Source organism: Thalassophryne amazonica, chromosome 7 (genome assembly GCF_902500255.1).
Source record: "Thalassophryne amazonica chromosome 7, fThaAma1.1, whole genome shotgun sequence".
In the NCBI taxonomy this organism is placed as follows: domain Eukaryota; kingdom Metazoa; phylum Chordata; class Actinopteri; order Batrachoidiformes; family Batrachoididae; genus Thalassophryne; species Thalassophryne amazonica.
Genome location: NC_047109.1, coordinates 80,989,827 through 81,010,475, shown reverse-complemented (window position 1 = coordinate 81,010,475; position 20,649 = coordinate 80,989,827). Strand labels below are relative to the sequence as shown.

Here is a 20,649-nt window from a genome sequence, read left to right as displayed (position 1 = left end):
CAAGCTGCTGAGCTGAGGCGTCCTGCTGCAGCTGTGTTCAGCGCAGCGCGGCTCCTAAAACCATTACAATACATTTATATACATATTATATTTTTACACAATTATCTTTTATTGACCAAGTTTCATTCATGAAGTCAGTGGTGTGGGTACACATCTCTATGTGTGGGTGTGACTGTGAGCGGCACAGCGCGGGTCATTATAATCTCATTATTTTAAGGTGCAAATTAAAAAAAAATCCCTAACGACAAGTATTTTAACTAGACATTGGTCTAGCACTGGAAAATATCAGCTCGACATAAGAGAAGAGTTAATGGTCCGTGTCATCGGGCGACACGGCAGGAGACATACAGCTGTTTATCATCCAAATATCATGGACAAAGTGACAAGAAGAACCAAAACCACTTACTTATGGAAGGAAATATTGTCTCCCTTGTTCCTCCATTTCTGGCTTTGCCAACATGCGCAGCTTTCTGGCATATTCCACCTGTTTCTTGAACTTCTATGCACGCAAATCACTAACCTGCCTCCTTACTGACAGTACGAGGGTAGGCTGAAAAATTCGAAGTTCTAATATATAAAGAGGCTTTAACATGATAACATTAGTTCTCTTTCTCTTTTTAATAGTTATGATCAATAGCATTATTTATTGTCACATAGTGATGGATAGTCAACACGCTCTCTCTCTCTCTCACACATACAAATACAAATTCGTATGTGTGTGTGTGAATTCGTATTTACTTAATGGTTTTCATTATGCTGTTCTTATTTTGAAAGTTCAATAAGTGGACTGATATGTTAAACATGGTGTGAATGTCATGTGAAAGACTAAAGTAAGATAATTTTATGTTTACTGAACAAGTAGCAGAATTTTTTTTGTTTGTTTTGTATATTGTTCTGCAAGCCACTTTTAATTACAAATTCATCCGCACACCACCTGAGTTTTCATTATCTTTCATTTGTTTGGCATTTTTTGTTGAAAATTTAAACACACTGGGTGTGTTTAAAACAATATTGTGGTGCTCTTAATTCATAATGTGAAGTAAAACAGAGCATGCCATGTAAAAGAAAGTTTAATTTTGCTTAATAAACTGTACTATGTGGTCAAGACTATTTCTATTTAGTTTCTTTTGTCTGTATTAGCATATTTGATATTGGAGTAATCCAGAAGTAATTGAAAGTAATCAAATTACATTACTTTAATATTATGGTAGTTGGATTACGTTACTGACTACATTTTTCAACAGATAACTAGTAACTGTATCGGGATACATTTTAAAGTAACCCTCCCAACCCTGCCCGTCTGTTATGTCCTTCCCATGGTCTTGAACCTTACAACTACTGATGGCCAACTGCTGGCTTTGTTCAACGTTCTGCCTTCCAGAAATGTGCTATGTTAGCAAACACAAATATATAAACAAACAACTAAACAGCAATAATGCATTGAATATTGACATTAATGTGCCATTTTGCCAACATGTGTGCCAGCATATGGTAACACTTATTTATTGTGTAATTTGTCTGTTTTCGATGCATTGCATCAGTCTGCCACTACTGCTTCCGCTGAATTAAGTGGCGAAGCATCAGGTACAGTGTCACTGAAATGAATGAGTGAATCTCCGCCACCTCTACACCATCATCCACCTGTTGGGTCTGATGCATCCCATTGGGTGACCAGTTATACTGTTAGATTATGTGCAAGCTTAAGCAATGGTGCAGGAAGTGACAAAGTGAGAGTGTTGAAAATAAACATAATCTGCTACACTTATATCAGTAACAAATGTCCCACTATAGATCGCAAGTTTGTGTCAAGAACAGCAGCAGTTTTAAATGTGTTCTACTGTGAGAAACCATGAAGCTGTTAAATGCATAAAAGTTGAAACGCTACAGATTGACTGTATAAACGGCTTTTTTACTATGTTTCAATGAATAAAATACTCCATTAAGAACAAGGAACAAGCTCTAATTGGCTTGAATGAGAAGACAAATCTCTCCTCTCTGGCCCACCAACAGGTCAAATGATGTAGAACTGCCACTATTTTACACTGTTTTGTGCTGCTTATTCCTTTCCTCTCCTATGGGGGCACCACAGCAGTTCATGTTAGGTGAAGGCAGATTTAATATGAAACCCTGGATGGAGCAATCTGGGCTGCACAAGGACACTTCCACACGCTCAGAGCAGAGCACGCTCAGCCTACATTAGTCCTCTGAGTAAATGAAGAATAATCAAGGTTTGTAATTTTCCTGTAGGTCACGTTAGACCTGTCAGTCAGCTGATGGCCCTGTGCTCTTGGTTGTTGGACGGAAGGATATGATGTGGGAAGAAGAGGTGAAGGAATAAAGAGCTGCGATGAAGATAAAGCTCGTCTTGTAGCTGTCCTGTTTGCGCGTGTTCCTGTCTCTGTCTGCATGGATGATAGTAGATTATACTGACTTAGTGTCAGACCCCTTGCTGACAAATACTGTAGCGAGAAGGCGATTAGAGAAATGTGACAGGGGAAGCAGAGGAACAGATGAAAGTGCAGACAGATAGATCTCACCCAAAGCAACTCGGTATTAAATTGGGATTTCGCTAAAATGTCTTGATGAATGAGGAGCCATTGGTTTCGTTCCTTGTCTCCTTCTTCTACATCTCTCACCTTCATGTTGTCTTTTTGTCTTCTCTGTCTCTGCCACCCACCGCGTCTTACTCGTCTCCTGCTCTTTTAACATTTTCTTTGACTTTGGTCTTAATCTGTGCATCTGTTGTTTTCCTCTGCAAAACAAACTGCTCATTAGTTGGGCCATTTCTGATTTACTGTGACTTTATTTCTCCCTTTCTTCTCGCTCTCTGTGAGTCTCATATTAAATTTTAATTCCCTGCAGTGGAGAATTAGAGAGCGTGATAGTGCCAGAGCCCGATAGAGGGCTGGTTAAGCCAACATAGGCAGAGCTATATGTGTGTGTGTGTGTGTGTGTTTAGGTGTAATTATACCTCTTGTAGGAACAGAAATATGTTTTCAGACTCATGTGTGTGGTGCAAGTTTTTTTCCATGATCTCATCATTCATTTTTAGGGCTTTTATTCAGGTCAGTTTTGAGTTTAAAATCTCTTACAGTTAAATATGATTGCATTGTCAAAGTCCTATGCAATAAGCAACATTTAGTCCTGATGTGGGTTGGTGTTAGACTTTAGTGACACATGTCACAGAAGTCTATATTTAGATTGTTGTTTGCTTATTGAGATGCACCCACTGATCCAGTCTGGCACACCCCACTGTGCCTGTTGGTGAGAGTTAAGAAAGCTTGCTTTCTTAAGGTAGAGGGGTGTGGCCAGCAGTAACTCACGAACCCTACGTGCCGGCCGGTGCTTTGCGGTCACAGGATGCGGGACTTCTCTGTGTTCCCAGGGTGAAGAAGAAATCAGAAATCGGTGTGTCAAAGAGCTTTTTCTTATCATGCACCCGCTCTGTGGAACGGTCTTCCTGCGACCGTGAGGCAGTCAGAGTCTGTGGACATTTTTAAGTCAAGACTTAAAACCTATTTTATTCTCTTTCTTATGAATAGTTTTTATTTTTATCTGTTTTATTCTTTTACTTCTGTTTTTAATTATGTATTTGAATTTTTTTATTTTATTTATTTATTTATTTAAATTTTGTATGTTGAGCTGTTATGTGTGAGGCGCCTTGAGACGGCTTTTGTTGTTATTTGGCGCTTTATAAGCTGATTAAATTGAAATTGAACTATTTTTCATTCAAAACAACAGGAACAGAAAAGAAAAATTAAAGTGTCCTGAAAATAGTTCATTTTATGATGCATTATTTTGGTGTTTATGAGGTATTTTTTGGCAACACGCTTTAATATCTGCCTTGCAGACTTTGTGTCAAACCAACGGTTATTTAGTGAGACTAAGATGAGGAACATTACTAGACTTGTGGGGAATATCAACTGCAACATTTTAGCCATATATCTCGGCATGATGAGTGGTGTCGAGGAGCCCAGCAAGGTGTAGAAGGCCAAGTGTGTGCCCACGCTACACCTGGCTGTAGAAGATAGACTGTTACTTTGAAGATGTGTGGATGGAGCATTTGTCTGCCTGGGTGATTGCCATCTAGGACCCAAGGCAGTTCAATAGGGTGGTGGATTAGCAAGGTATAGCACCAGTATATTGTTCCAGACCTGACCTGACCTATTTTGTCTTCAAAAATATTTCCACTCTTTCCTAAAAACGCACTCCCATCTATCACACTCCCAGCTGAGGTGGATAAGCCATGTGGGGATGATGCCAACAGGTCGTCTCCATATGGAGGGCTTCCAGGTGTGTCCAACAAGGAGGAGGCCCCAAGGGAAAACACTTGAGGGATTATATTTCCCAGATGATCTGGGAATGCCTCAGGGTCCCCCAGGAAGAGTTAGAGGAACTGGCTGTTGATAGGGAAGTGTGGGATGAGCTGTTTGGTCTGCTGCCACCACAACCCAGACCTGGATGAGCAGCTAGAATGAATGAACACTCACATATATGATAAATCCATTAAATTGTTAATTACAAATTGTGACTAATTGTAATAAAGTCACTTGATGAATGTTTCATTTCCTTCCATATCCAGATTAAAAAAAAATTACAATTCCATTTGTCTTTACTCTTGGTTGGTGGTACACTCATGAGAGCTGTCTGAAGGACCTCTCGGAATGCTTATCAGAGACAAGAGGAATGTGGCAGACTTGAGGAGTCCTGTCTTTCCAGAAGGCCATGACAGCCCCTGTGCAGTACCTATTTTCAATCTAAAACGCACTACATTGTCCAGTGAAGGGCTACAAGTGTGTTCTACCTCATTTTCCTCCCTCAGGAAACATGAGTTATATACATAACCATCAGTTTCTTTTCAGTTGGTGCACTTGGTGCAGCACATCAGTTGGGAGACACATCATTACCTGCTGAAAATCCCTTGCGGCTCAGTGGGCACCTTGACCCTTAGCTTTCTGTTGGCAAAAAAACCTGAGTAACATTCTAGCATGTCACGTCAAGGAAATAAAATTTCCTAAAAGTTTGGTGTCTAACCCAGCTGGTTACTGAGCAAACCTCACAGAGCATGGATTATGTACATAACCATCAGTTAATAAGACACAAACACACAAAAGGCTCTCGCATCTCAGGCAGAGAAACCAAGAGGAATCCCTTTTTAGTTTAGACTGACATGCATCCTTGATGAGCAGGGCCTGGTTTTTTCTTTCCTCTCAGACATCTGTCCATCTTGCGCTTCATATTTCTTTTGTCTGATTAAATATTTCTCTTTAATCTTGAATCCTTTCTGCATTACAGCAGTTTTATTTTGCCCATGTGAATCAGTCATTTGATTTATCATGTGATTTTCATTGTCATCCTTGTTATTTGTATCCAAAATGGCACATCTCCATTCCTAATTTTGGAAGCAGTAAGAGTTTGAGCATGTTGTAATTTTGGCAAAGGTTGTAGGAAGCCTCCACAGAATCAATGTTGTTTCTCCTGAAGAAAATGAATAAATAAGTAAATGACACGCTGATGTTTCTCTATGTGTGAAATATTTTCCATATTTTCCATGATTAAGTGACAAGTGTTTATACTGTGTTTGATTAAGTGAAGGAACTTTGACTTGAGCAGATGTAGACAAATGTCAATCTCTTCTCATTCTAAATGTGTGTGTGTGTGTGTGTGTGTGTGCACACGTGTGCTTGTTATTGTGTGTGCAGTGTCAGCAGAAAGTTGGCACAAACTGATAAGCCATTATGCACAACGTGGAAGTGTATGTTTATGTGCCAATTTGTGTGTGTGTGTGTGTGTGTACACGTGTGCATGGACGTGCCTGTGTGTATTAGTTTTAATGGTCTTTTTTTTGTTGATGGTCTGCTGTAGCGGATATTGAGATGGATGGTCCATATGCTCTTTATGGTCCATGCATATTTCATATTCCAAAGTAGAGCAAGCATTGCTTATATGGCCAGCATGTTGCGCTGGGACATGGGCCGACTTTATGAGACCACAGACAGACATCCCACTGCTTTGTCCCCTTTGAATAAATGCCGTAAATTTCTTAATACTTTCAGACAGACACCTACATGTCCATAAACCGTATTATACATAGATGTAGAATATCAGATATTAAATGGACCCTTCTGACCGCCTGCTGTGTGATTTACTGCTCTTGTCACTAGATCGTTGTTGCATGAAAAAACTATATTGTAGTGCTATGGACAGTTTTTGCAATAATATAAATAACGTTTAATATTTCAGTACAAACCTTCTTACTTATATATCCATTTATGACATCCACGTGATTCAACCCATATCTTTTTCATTTCCTGTTCTTTCTTTAGAAATACCCTCAGATGTACAGAAGCTCATCTGTTGTCTGTTTTGGGAACCAGGAGTTTGTTTTGGAACAAAGAGCTCAGCAGTTAAAGAAGCTACGAAGTGCAGAGACACCCAAACCTCATCAGAAGTAGCAAATGCAATCAAAAAGATGTCAGGGTAATTTGTTTTGGGATGCACCTCTGCAACAATCACTGGGCTGTAAATACTCTGCCAAAATAATGTGAAACAGAGAAAGCCTGTGTGGATTATTGATTTAAAAATTAAAGTAGTAAGTGCAGAAAGTAGGTACATGTACTGTTCACACATATACACACACACATTTTCATGACATATTGGGACATATGATAGATATGTGATAAAAATGGGAACATGCCTTTCTGTAGGTCCTAGTGACCCAGGAATCAAACTCAATCTGACCCATGCTTACAGGAATATGTCCATCTGTTGAGTTTTTGGCTAAGGCTATATTTTGGTCAAACCTGATTTTTATGATACATATGAGGACACTATGTGACTTATGAGTACAATAACATCAAACTGACAGTGTGTGAAAGTGTATTAAGTTCCAAAACTAGCCACTAGGCGGTGAAATTGAAGATAAACAAAAAGAAAAAAGAAAAAGGTAAACACCTTACTCACTAATTTTCCAAAAATTGTGATATTTTAGGACATTTGAGATTTTGGGTCTGGTAGCATGTCGGGAGGGTTGGGGGGGCTATAGAATGCTTTAGAGTGCTGGGAAAAAGAGGACATGGAAAATGTCCTTGTTTTTCCCAGTCTCCTGATATTGAAGGTGTGTTATCATAAAAATGTCCTGAATTGTCATGAAAACAAGTGCACACACACACACACACACACACACACACACACACACACACACACACACACACACACACACACACACACACACACACACACACACACACACACACACACACACACACTCTGAAATCTTAAAGAAGACATAGCCTGATATTTATCCTTTGCAGTTTGCTTATAGGCCATATAAAGGAGCTGAGGATGCCACAGTCACTTTGACGATGTCAGGATGGGCAGTTGCCAGCACCCAGGGCGGCTGGACCCGCAAAGCAAACTCCCAGACTAGGCTTTGGTGGAAGAGAAATCATGGTCTTTATTCCAGGCTTTGGTTCGGTACACATGTGGTCAGTCAGCGAAGCAGAAGTACCAACAGGATTAGGCTGAGATGACGTCATAAACAAGCAGGGGTCAGAGGCACAAGCAAACACAGACATCTGGGATGAGGCAAGAGGCATGGTCGAGGAGTACAGAGCAGAATTCAGAACATGGCAAGACAAAACTCAGGACTGTGAAAGGCGCTGGAAAGTGTACAAAGACAACAATCTGGCAGTGAGCTGTGAGACTGTGAGGGCTTAAATAACAGGTGGTGTAAACAAGGTGCATATGCAGACTGATTAGGTAACAAGGTGCACGTGTGGAGGGAAGATTCCGGAAAGGGGGCGTGGCTAGTGGGCAAAGATTAAACACTGCACGATAGGGAGGAAGAGAGTGATGTTGTCAGGGACTGAGGTGGTGAGGCACAGCGGGCGGATGGACACAAATACATGACTCAGATGTGGGTTAAGGAAAAGACTTTATCCAAAAAACAGGCTCAGGTCGATACACAGGGTCACAAGCAGGCAGGCGGCAGTACAGACAGTGTTGAGGCGGAGGCATGGTCAGTGACAAGCAGAGTTCCAGCACGAGCAAACAGGTGTATCAGAGAAGGCAAAAACGTAGTCAAAAAACAAGCAGGGTTCAGGCACAGAGAAGCAGGTTAACAGGCTCAGGCAGAAATGTGGTCAAGGACAAGCAGAGGTCGAGAACGGCAAAAACACAGACTATGACAGGATACAGGTGGCTTGGAACGAGGCAGAATGCACAGCGAACTAGCAGTGAGCTGTTGAAGACAAGGGGTTTAAATCAGAGGATAATCAGGGCGTGATGATGTGCAGGTGCAGGAAAGAAGGTGTGGCTGAGTGAGACGAGTGGAGTGACAGGTGGGCGTATCAGACAAAAGCAGGAAAAAGAGGAATATGACAGTGACAGAACAAATGTTAAACAATAAGGAAATAATGATACCTAGAATACAAATGTGGTAACAGAATAAACAAAGGCAGGAACAGAACAGAAAATTAAAGGCTGGACCTAACCTAGATGAGAACTCAACATGTGGCAGGAGTGTACAGAAAACCCTGATTTACAAATGTGCTCAAGACAGTGACTGAATAACCAGAAAGTAAAGGATGAAGACTAAACTAGAACAGAACTCAAGTGGCTGAAGTGTAACAGCTAATCCTCAAAACTTAATGTGATAACACAGTATGACTAAATAAAAAGCAGAGACTAAACTATAACAGAACTTAACGTGGCTGAAGTGTAATAGATCATAAAACCAAGACCAAAGTGGAAGAAACAGAAAATAAACATTCAGGGTCAGACAGAAGGACAAAGAGAGGGAAACAGACAGAGACTGGGGGACAAAACCAGATTCGGGGCAGGTCCAGGGCTAAAACCTGACAGATGTAAGGAACAAAGATACTAGGGCGGGTGCAGGGAGTCTGAGTGTATCAAAACACAAAGCAGACAGAAACAAGGTGAGAGACAAAGACATGAGGCAGGTGCAATGAGGTGAAGTGAGAGCATAATCAGATATGAGTGAGGGACTACAGGGAACTACGAACTGAGCTAAACAGAATATAATACTACTATGAACAGGAATGAATCATGAGAACTAAAAGAGAACCAAGAGACAATATGTACAAAAGACAAGCTACATAAGAACTGATCAGAGAAATAATAGACAAAGACAAAACTAAACTGGAACTGACTAATGACAGAAGAATACAATAAAGATAACAAAGGAAAGACTAAATAATAAACAGAAAGCAAAACCCAATATTAAAGTACAACAGAAAATGACAAAAATGAAAACAGCAAAAATAAACAGATGAAAACTAAATGAAAACACAACCTGACAGAACAGAATTGAACAATGGCTAAAGTATAAAAGTAACAAAGTAAAATAAAGCCCAGGATAATGAAAATAAACAACTACTAAATCCAAACAGAAGCCGCCGGTGAATAAAAGGAAGGGCTGAGTATGACAGACGAACATGCTCCTTAAACATCTACAAGGGAATGGAACACATCCTCTGCTTTTTATACAGTTCAATCCAACATTTTAATGGAGAGACTTTTAGAGCAATTTGATTGAAGTAATAACTTGCGCGCTGGATTTGATATTTTTTAATGAACAGGACACAAAGAGTGCAAGTCAGCGGAACACTGTCTGATCAGATCTGTTCGTCCAGTGGCTCCCCTTACGGTTGTGTGCTGTCTCCTCTCTTGTTCATCCTTTCTACGCACATGTGTAGCAACAGCAGGGAAGATAGGCTTGTTTTGAAGTATGCAGATGACTAAGTTATCCGGTTGTTAAGTGTGATGTAACGCATCATGTGAGTTTCAACTTCCGGGTCCAAACAAAAAAAGGTGCGCTGTCATTAACATTGAGAACTGCACTGAGACGCTCTGATCAGGCTGCACTTAAACCGCTGCACACAGACAACAGCATTAACATCGCAACATAAAACTCTGTATATTGTGCCTAAAACTGTCCTGGATATATTAACTGGGATTTTAGACGTTATTGCGTTTGTTTTATGTAAAAATGTCAGACGCTCAGGCCGTTTCTCCGTTATTTTCAGTGGGAGTTGCTGTGAGCTGCGATCGCTTCCCGTTCATGTCGTTCGGGGGGAAAGTGAAGTTTGCACTTTAATGTCCTGTTTATTGTAATAAATATATATATTTTTTTATTAACAAACGGACATGTATATTTTACCTGTGCATAATAAAATATGTAAAGTAAATGAAAAAACTTTTATTAAGTGTTTTCACCTCAGACAAATGCGGTTAATGGAGGTGGAGGCGGAGAAGGGAGGGACGGAGGTTTGTGCACACTGTAAACACAAACTAAACTTAAACTGTAGATCCTTAAAAGGATCATAAGCCATGGCCCAGTCACCCAGGACTTTGTTGAAAGGTGTGATAGGTCCTTCCTTCAGATGAACATTTCTAAAACAAAAGAAAACCCCCCAGGGCTCAGGAACCCACTCTCATAAAGGGTCAGACAGTGGAGTGTGTAGGAAAAATACAAATATGTTGAAATAATTATTGACGGTAAATAACCTTTTGAGGTGTGTAAGAAGGGGAATCAGCGTTTGCACTGTTTAAGGAAACTGTCCTTTTTTCCCACATTAATAGCAATCTTATCCTAAAAAAATGAAGTTTCTCTCAATCATATTGTGAGGTGGTCCAGTGGGCTGATTGAAGAGCCACAGCTTAACCCAGAATCCCTCTATACCAGACATCTACAAAGGCTGGCTGGTCTTATTTTGAAAGACGGCTCCCATCCGTGACATGGAGAGTTTCAGCTTCTTCCACCAGGCTGTAGATACAAACAAGCCAAATAAAGAGAGCTTTGTTCCTGCAGCCATCAGAGAGATATAGGTAGCTTTTTAGAATAGCTCTTATTTGTTTATATTATTTGTATCCTGTTTTTATCTGCTATGTTGGTTCTATACTTTCTATAGTATTTATTTACTTGCACTGATCCATGTCTTTTAGAATGAAGCATTGTTGTCACCATTTTTTTTTAAGTTTTGTGTGTGCGTGTGTGTTTCACTGTAAACCAAATCTAAGTATAATTAAAGTTAAATTAACATCAACACACACACACACACACACACACACACACACACACACACACACACACACACACACACACACACACACACACACACACACACACACACACACACACACAGAGCCTGTGATATGTCAGACATAGCTTGTTATTTTGCCAGCTGCTGTTCATTCATTCATTTTCTATACCCGCTTACTCCAATCAAGGGTTGGGGTAGTGGGGGAGTGTCTGCTTGGGCTGGAGCCAGTCCCAGCAGTCATAGAGTGTGAGGCAGGGTACACCCAAGACACCAGTGTCTCACAGGGCCATGCTGCTGTTGTGCACAGTATATTTTATTATTTTATTCTTTTGTGATGGACTTGAGAACCAAATTTTTAAAATGTGGAAAATAGATCAAATAACAACAGGTGCCATGTTGAAACAATTTGTCAATTGCCAGATAAATAGTTTGACATAAAAATGATAGACAGACAGACAGACAGACCAAGACCAATCTCCTCCATGGGATGTACCATTGAAAGATAGAGGAAGTAGCTGACATCAAGTAGACCTACCACTAGCTAGAAAAGGCTGGCTTAAAGGATAGGACAGCACAGAGGCTCAAATTATGGCAGCACAAGAACAAGCCCGAAGCACCACATCCATAGAGGCAAGAGAGGGAGATTTTTCTACACTCAACAAAAATATAAACGCAACACTTGTTGTGTGGGCCGCTGAAGAGGAGGTACTGCTGGCCCACCACCACCAGAGGGCGCCCTGTCTGGAGTGCGGGCTCCAGGCACCAGAGGGCGCTGCCGCCTCACAGGAGCAGCCAGGGTGACAGCTGTCACCCATCACCTGAGACGAGACAGCTGATATCCATCAACAGGGACGTATATCAGCAGGACGGCATCTCTACCTCATTGCCGAGATATCGCTCTACCAAGGAGGTAACGAACTCAGCCAGTTACTCTATTCTAAGAGTTAATACTTTTTGCTTGTGCTCAAGGTCAGCTGAAGACAGTGTTGGACATGACTAGATAAGTACTCACCTTCCAATCCTTCAGTGTTGTTTTTGAGAAGAGGTAGAGGTGGTGTTTCCACCCTGTGTGTTGCTGGGTGCAGCCGCACCCACACCTGATTGTTTCTGTTCCTTGCCAGCAGTACCGGATCCGACGAGCGGAGGCAGTGGCCACCTGGGGTTCGGGACTTGGCGGCTCCAGTATCCCCGGGGTTCGGTGGCAGAGGAAATCGGGTGGTTCCGGTTCGACTCGGACAGACGTCTCCTATCGTCGAGCCTGCCCACACGACACCTTTGGAATTCGGTTACTGCTGTATTTGTAATCTGTTGTGTTTGTTGTGTGAGTTCACAACAGTAAAACTTTGTGATTTGACTTTCTCCATTGTCCGTTCATTTGCGCCCCCTGTTGTGGGTCCGTGTTCCTACACTTTCCCAACAGGATATCTCGGCCAACGTCATGGATCCCGAGGGGCGTCAACCGGCTGTTGAACGGCCAATGGAAGAACAGGACGCGCAGGCGTCCGCAGGAGGGGTAATCGGTGAGTTGCAGCGGATCCTCACCGCTTTCACGACTCGGTTAGATTTAATGACCGAGCAGAATGTCCTCCTGAACCGCAGGGTGGAGGCTCTCGCCGCGCAGGTGGAAGCACGCCCTCCGGGCGCCGCTGCGGCTCTCCCTCCCGTAGACCCTGTGCGTAACATTGACGTTCCACTGGTCGTTCAACGACCCCTCCCACCTTCCCCGGAAGCATACATAAGCCCCCCAGAGCCGTACGGAGGCTGTGTGGAGACGTGCGCGGATTTCCTTATGCAGTGTTCGCTCGTCTTCGCACAGCATCCAGTTATGTACGCGACTGATGCTAGCAAGGTAGCTTATGTAATAAACCTGCTTCGCAGCGAGGCACGCGCTTGGGCTACAGCGCTCTGGGAGCAAAAGTCACGGCTCCTTCAGACATATGATGGGTTTGTGAGGGAGTTCAGAACCGTGTTCGATCACCCCAATAGAGGAGAAACCGCTTCAACTGTGCTACTGTCGATGAGACAGGGGCGTCGGAGCGCAGCTGCCTATGCAGTCGACTTCCGCATCGCGGCTGCGAGGTCCGGCTGGAATAGCGCTGCCCTCCGCACCGCCTTTGTAAACGGACTGTCATTGGTTCTTAAGGAGCACCTGGTGGCTAAGGACGAACCGCGGGATTTAGATGGGCTCATCGATCTTGTCATACGGTTAGACAACCGGTTAGAAGAACGTCGGCGGGAACGAGACGAAGGGCGTGGCCGGGCACGCGCCGTCCCTCTCCCTTCCGGTTCCGACCGCGCTCCGCCTTCCCCACGCTCCACGGCCCCTGCGCTCCGTGGGGCCACAGCTCCCCCTACTGACGAAGCTATGGACACGAGTAGGGCAACATTTAGGGCACCAGACGCACAGAGGAGACGGGCCCACGGAGCCTGTTTTGTTTGTGGTGCGATAGAGCACCATATGAGGGACTGCCCCGAGCGGTTCAACTCCAATGCCCCGCCCCTAGAGACTGGGCTAGGGGTGGGCCGAGACATTCACGTGGGACACACCTACATTGCCACACGACTCCCAGTCACGATCCTTTATGAGGACTCAACCCTGAAGGCCCCAGCACTGGTGGACACGGGCTCTGAGGGGAATCTGTTGGACAGCAGATGGGCCAGGGAGATAGGGCTCCCTCTGGTGGCGCTTACCTCGCCTGTACAGGTTCGGGCACTAGATGGCTCCCTACTCCCTCCGATCACGCATAAGACACCACCTGTAACTCTGGTGGTGTCAGGAAATCACTGGGAGGTGATCGAGTTTTTTGTGACTCAGGCCACCTCCCGTGTGGTTTTAGGATTTCCCTGGATGTTGAAGCACAATCCCCGGATTGATTGGCCGTCCGGGGTAGTGGTTCAGTGGAGCGAGACCTGCCATCGGGTGTGTCTAGGTTCCTCGGTTCCTCCCGGCTCCCGAGCTAAGGAGGAGGTCAGAGTCCCGCCCAATCTGGGGACGGTGCCGGTGGAGTACCACGACCTTGTCGACGTGTTCAGAAAGGATCTGGCTCTCACTCTTCCCCCCCACCGTCCGTATGATTGTGCCATTGATTTGGTTCCGGGCAGTGAGTTCCCGTCCAGTAGGCTGTACAACCTCTCACGGCCTGAGCGCGAATCAATGGAGACCTACATCCGGGACTCGTTAGCTGCCGGGTTGATCCGGAATTCCACCTCCCCGATGGGCGCAGGTTTCTTTTTTGTGGGCAAAAAAGATGGCGGACTTCGTCCATGCATTGATTATAGGGGGTTGAACGAGATCACGGTTCGCAACCGATACCCGTTGCCCCTGTTGGATTCGGTGTTCACACCCCTGCATGGAGCCCAGATTTTCACCAAGCTCAATCTTAGAAATGCGTACCACCTGGTTCGGATCCGGAAGGGAGACGAGTGGAAGACGGCATTTAACACCCCCTTAGGTCACTTTGAGTACCTGGTCATGCCGTTCGGTCTCACAAACGCTCCCGCGACTTTCAAAGCGTTGGTTAACGATGTCTTGCGGGATTTCCTGCACCAGTTCGTCTTCGTATACCTAGACGATATACTCATCTTTTCTCCAGACCCTGAGACTCATGTCCAGCATGTACGTCAGGTCCTGCAGCGGTTGTTGGAGAACCGGCTGTTTGTGAAGGGCGAGAAGTGTGAGTTCCACCGCACATCTTTGTCCTTCTTGGGGTTCATCATCTCCTCCAACTCCGTCGCTCCTGATCCGGCCAAGGTTGCGGCGGTGAGAGACTGGCCCCAACCCAGAAGCCGTAGGAAGTTGCAACAGTTCCTAGGCTTTGCTAATTTCTACAGGAGGTTCATTAAGGGCTACAGTCAGGTAGTTAGCCCCCTGACAGCCCTGACCTCACCAAAAGTCCCGTTCACCTGGTCGGATCATTGCGAAGCCGCGTTCAAGGAGTTGAAACGGCGCTTCTCGTCTGCACCTGTTCTGGTGCAGCCCGATCCTAGTCGCCAGTTAGTGGTTGAAGTGGACGCCTCGGACTCAGGGATAGGAGCCGTGCTGTCCCAGAGCGGGAAGACCGATAAGGTCCTTCACCCGTGTGCCTATTTTTCCCGCAGGTTGACCCCAGCCGAACGGAACTATGACGTCGGCAATCGAGAGCTCCTTGCGGTGAAAGAGGCCCTTGAGGAGTGGAGACATCTGTTGGAGGGAACGTCCGTGCCATTCACGGTTTTCACTGACCACCGGAACCTGGAGTATATCAGGACCGCCAAGCGGCTGAATCCCAGGCAAGCCCGCTGGTCACTGTTCTTCGGCCGTTTTGACTTCCGGATCACCTACCGTCCCGGGACCAAAAACCAGAGATTGGATGCCTTGTCCCGGGTACATGAAGATGAGGTCAAAACGGAGTCGTCGGATCCCCCGGATCCCATCATCCCGGAGTCCGCTATCGTGGCCGCCCTCACCTGGGACGTGGAGAAGACCGTCCGGGAGGCCCTGACACGAGACCCAGACCCCGGAACCGGACCGAAGAACAAACTTTACGTCCCACCAGAAGCCAGGGCTGCAGTTCTGGACTTCTGTCACGGTTCTAAGCTCTCCTGTCATCCTGGGGTGCGAAGAACCGTGGCAGTCGTCCGGCAGCGCTTCTGGTGGGCGTCCCTGGAGGCCGACGTCCGGGGTTACATCCAGGCCTGTACCACCTGCGCCAGGGGCAAGGCCGACCACCGCAAGACATCGGGATTGCTACAGCCGCTGCCCGTGCCTCATCGCCCCTGGTCTCACATCGGCCTGGATTTTGTCACGGGCCTCCCGCCGTCCCAGGGAAACACCGTCGTCCTCACGATAGTGGACCGATTCTCCAAGGCGGCCCACTTCGTGGCCCTCCCGAAGCTACAAACGGCCCAGGAGACAGCGGACCTCCTGGTCCACCACGTCGTCCGTCTGCATGGGATACCATCAGACATCGTCTCTGATCGCGGTCCCCAGTTCTCCTCGCACGTCTGGAGGAGCTTCTGCCGGGAACTGGGGGCCACGGTCAGTCTCTCGTCCGGGTATCACCCCCAGACCAACGGGCAAGCAGAACGGGCCAACCAAGAGATGGAGCAGACCCTACGTTGTGTGACAGCCGCGCACCCGACGGCCTGGAGTACCCACCTGGCCTGGATCGAGTACGCCCACAACAGTCAAGTATCATCAGCCACCGGCCTCTCCCCTTTTGAGGTGGGTTTGGGGTATCAGCCCCCGTTATTCCCGGTGGTCGAGGGAGAGGTCGGTGTGCCCTCGGTCCAGGCCCACCTATGGAAGTGCCGTCGGGTGTGGCGTGCCGCCCGTTCTGCTTTGTTGAAGGCCCGGACGAGGGCGAAGAACCATGCAGACCGGCGGCGGACCCCGGCTCCTACGTATCGTCCTGGGCAGGAAGTGTGGTTGTCCACCAAGGACATTCCCCTACAAGTAGACTCCCCAAAACTACAGGAACGATACATTGGTCCGTTTAAAATTCTCAAGGTCATCAATCCCGCCGCAGTGAGGCTTCAGCTTCCGGCCTCACTGTGGATTCATCCATGTTTCCAGAATCAAACCTCATCACACCTCACCCCTCTGCACTCCGGGTCCGGCACCACCTCCTGCCCGGATCATCGACGGCGAGCCGGCTTGGACTGTACGCCGGCTCCTGGACGTCCGACGGATGGGCCGGTGTTTGCAGTATCTGGTGGACTGGGAAGGGTACGGTCCCGAAGAGCGCTCCTGGGTGAAGAGGAGCTTCATCCTGGACCCGGCCCTCCTGGCCGACTTCTACCGTCGCCACCCGGACAAGCCTGGTCGTGCGCCAGGAGGCGCCCGTTGAGGGGGGGGTCCTGTTGTGTGGGCCGCTGAAGAGGAGGTACTGCTGGCCCACCACCACCAGAGGGCGCCCTGTCTGGAGTGCGGGCTCCAGGCACCAGAGGGCGCTGCCGCCTCACAGGAGCAGCCAGGGTGACAGCTGTCACCCATCACCTGAGACGAGACAGCTGATATCCATCAACAGGGACGTATATCAGCAGGACGGTATCTCTACCTCATTGCCGAGATATCGCTCTACCAAGGAGGTAACGAACTCAGCCAGTTACTCTATTCTAAGAGTTAATACTTTTTGCTTGTGCTCAAGGTCAGCTGAAGACAGTGTTGGACATGACTAGATAAGTACTCACCTTCCAATCCTTCAGTGTTGTTTTTGAGAAGAGGTAGAGGTGGTGTTTCCACCCTGTGTGTTGCTGGGTGCAGCCGCACCCACACCTGATTGTTTCTGTTCCTTGCCAGCAGTACCGGATCCGACGAGCGGAGGCAGTGGCCACCTGGGGTTCGGGACTTGGCGGCTCCAGTATCCCCGGGGTTCGGTGGCAGAGGAAATCGGGTGGTTCCGGTTCGACTCGGACAGACGTCTCCTATCGTCGAGCCTGCCCACACGACACCTTTGGAATTCGGTTACTGCTGTATTTGTAATCTGTTGTGTTTGTTGTGTGAGTTCACAACAGTAAAACTTTGTGATTTGACTTTCTCCATTGTCCGTTCATTTGCGCCCCCTGTTGTGGGTCCGTGTTCCTACACTTTCCCAACAACACTTTTGGTTTTGCTCCCATTTTGTATGAGATGAACTCAAAGATCTAAAACTTTTTCCACATACACAATATCACCATTTCCCTCAAATATTGTTCACAAACCAGTCGAAATCTGTGATAGTGAGCACTTCTCCTTTGCTGAGATAATCCATCCCACCTCACAGGTGTGCCATATCAAGATGTTGATTAGACACCATGATTAGTGCACAGGTGTGCCTTAGACTGCCCACAATAAAAGGCCACTCTGAAAGGTGCAGTTTTATCACACAGCACAATGCCACAGATGTCGCAAGATTTGTGGGAGCATGCAATTGGCATGCTGACAGCAGGAATGTCAACCAGAGCTGTTGCTCGTGTATTGAATGTTCATTTCTCTACCATAAGCCGTCTCCAAAGGTGTTTCAGAGAATTTGTCAGTACATCCAACCAGCCTCACAACCGCAGACCACGTGTAACCACACCAGCCCAGGACCTCCACATCCAGCATGTTCACCTCCAAGATCGTCTGAGACCAGCCACTCGGACAGCTGCTGAAACAATCGGTTTGCATAACCAAAGAATTTCTGCACAAATTGTCAGAAACCGTCTCAGAGAAGCTCATCTGCATGCTCGTCGTCCTCATCGGGGTCTCGACCTGACTCCAGTTCATCGTCGTAACCAACTTGAGTGGGCAAATGCTCACATTCGCTGCCGTTTGGCACATTGGAGAGGTGTTCTCTTCACGGATGATGCGAAGGAGATGTGTTGCACTGCATGAGGCAAATGGTGGTCACACCAGATACTGACTGGTATCCCCCCCCAATAAAACAAAACTGCACCTTTCAGAGTGGCCTTTTGTTGTGGGCAGTCTAAGGCACACCTTTGCACTAATCATGGTGTCTAATCAGCATCTTGATATGGCACACCTGTGAGGTGGGATGGATTATCTCAGCAAAGGAGAAGTGCTCACTATCACAGATTTCGACTGGTTTGTGAACAATATTTGAGGGAAATGGTGATATTGTGTATGTGGAAAAAGTTTTAGATCTTTGAGTTCATCTCATACAAAATGGGAGCAAAACCAAAAGTGTTGCGTTTATATTTTTGTTGAGTGTATAAATAATGAGTGATTATGAGTGCAATGGTAAGAATATTTGCATGAGGGTTCAGCTTTTATCCTCATTTCATGGTACGAATTAAAACAAATTTAAATATTCTTTCCATTGTATGAATGGAAAACAGTCACCTAAATACAGTACCTAAATACATTCACGTCATCTTACTTATTTTATTGATATTTTACTTAAAATTTGAGGTGTTTCTTTTTGGACCAGGAAAAAGAGTACACATGGACCCAGCAGTTCACTTCAGCCAGCAGACAGCTTGACTAAACACAGTGCTGAGCAGAGCGAGATCCTGAGGAGTGTGGCAGTGTGTGGAAACACGTCTGCTTTCACAAATCCAGTGAAAAATAGTGACCAGAACTCTGACAGTTCTGGTCACTACTGACAGAGATTCAACAGCCACTAAAGATGTCCCCAAATAGACTGTGGCTACTAGATTTAGTTTCCTCATATCATGGAAGCATTTTACGTTAAAGTAATGGAGTCGTGCAATAGTGTGAAATGGATGGGACAAAAATGCAGAGCAAATAGTACCAAAAATGCATACTAGTGACGTCACCCATGCAGTGAAGTACATAATGAATGTCACATGACATCGGCCAATTATCACCTGGTTGTGGCCGATAAATGTTTATTTACAAGAGGTGGGGATGAAGCGGTTATCTGCCTGGATGGTTGTCATCCAGGATCCAAGGCAGCTCCGTGGTGTGATGGATGCAGCAACACGTCGCTCCAGCGCATGCTCAAGACCTGACCTGACAATCCGACGTGAAGCTGAGGCTCATTGGCATTATTTCTGTTTATTTTAAAGTGCTTTAAGACATTTTATAGAATAAGCAGTTCATTTTTTTAACGATACAAATATTCTACAGCTCAGTGATCGTGGAAACAACTGTTTATTGCAGCTTTACAGAAATGTTTCATTTGTGATGTCTATACATAATTGATGAACAGGCATTGTGTTCTCAGTTAAATACAAACTAATAAACCACAGTTTAGTATCTCCTCAAACACTTTATATTGTCCACACACATACGATATACGAGGGCTGTCCGTAAAGTATAGGTCCTTTTTATTTTTTTCAAAAACTATATGGATTTCATTCATATGTTTTTACGTCAGACATGCTTGAACCCTCGTGCGCATGCGTGAGTTTTTCCATGCCTGTCGGTGACGTCATTCGCCTGTGAGCACTCCTTGTGGGAGGAGTCGTCCAGCCCCTCGTCGGAATTCCTTTGTCTGAGAAGTTGCTGAGAGACTGGCGCTTTGTTTGATCAAAAGTTTTTCTAAACCTGTGAGACACATCGAAGTGGACATGGTTCGAAAAATTAAGCTGGTTTTCAGTGAAAATTTTAACGGCTGATGAGAGATTTTGAGGTGATTCTGTCGCTTTAAGGACTTTTCACGGTGCGAGACGTCGCTCAGCGCTCTCAGGCAGCGTCATCAGCCTGTTCAAGCTGAAAACCTCCACATTTCAGGCTCTATTGATCCAGGACATCGTGAGAGAACAGAGAAGTTTCAGAAGAAGTCGGTTTCAGCATTTTATCCGGATATTCCACTGTTAAAGGAGATTTTTTTAATGAAAGACGTGCGGACGGGTCCGCGCGTCGGGACGCAGCCGACGCGGCGCGGCGGCACAGGAAAAACATCTCCGTGTTGATAACCATTTGTTAAAATCCAGTTGGCTTTTGATGGCTTTCAGTGGAGTGAGTATATGAGAAATTGTTTATCAGCTGGAGATGTTCCAACTTGTCCTCAAGGCTTCCAACAGAGGTGTTTTTCCTGTGGCGGAGCGTCGCGGCGGCTGCGAGCCGACGCTGCAATCCGCCCGCACGTCTTTCATTAAAAAAATCTCCTTTAACAGTGGAATATCCGGATAAAATGCTGAAACCGACTTCTTC

The 20,649-nt window shown here is 45.8% G+C and overlaps 1 protein-coding gene and 1 long non-coding RNA gene across 2 annotated transcripts in view; both read left to right on the top strand.

The window, feature by feature from the left end:
* efna3b (ephrin-A3b) overlaps positions 1–20,649 on the top strand; it is a 215,833-nt gene that overhangs the window by 110,503 nt on the left and 84,681 nt on the right. The gene's annotated exons all lie outside the window — the stretch shown is intronic.
* LOC117514350 lies at positions 7,028–18,970 on the top strand. Its single transcript, XR_004561866.1, has 3 exons — positions 7,028–7,158; positions 7,529–7,533; positions 18,959–18,970. It is a non-coding gene; the product is annotated as an uncharacterized LOC117514350 (long non-coding RNA).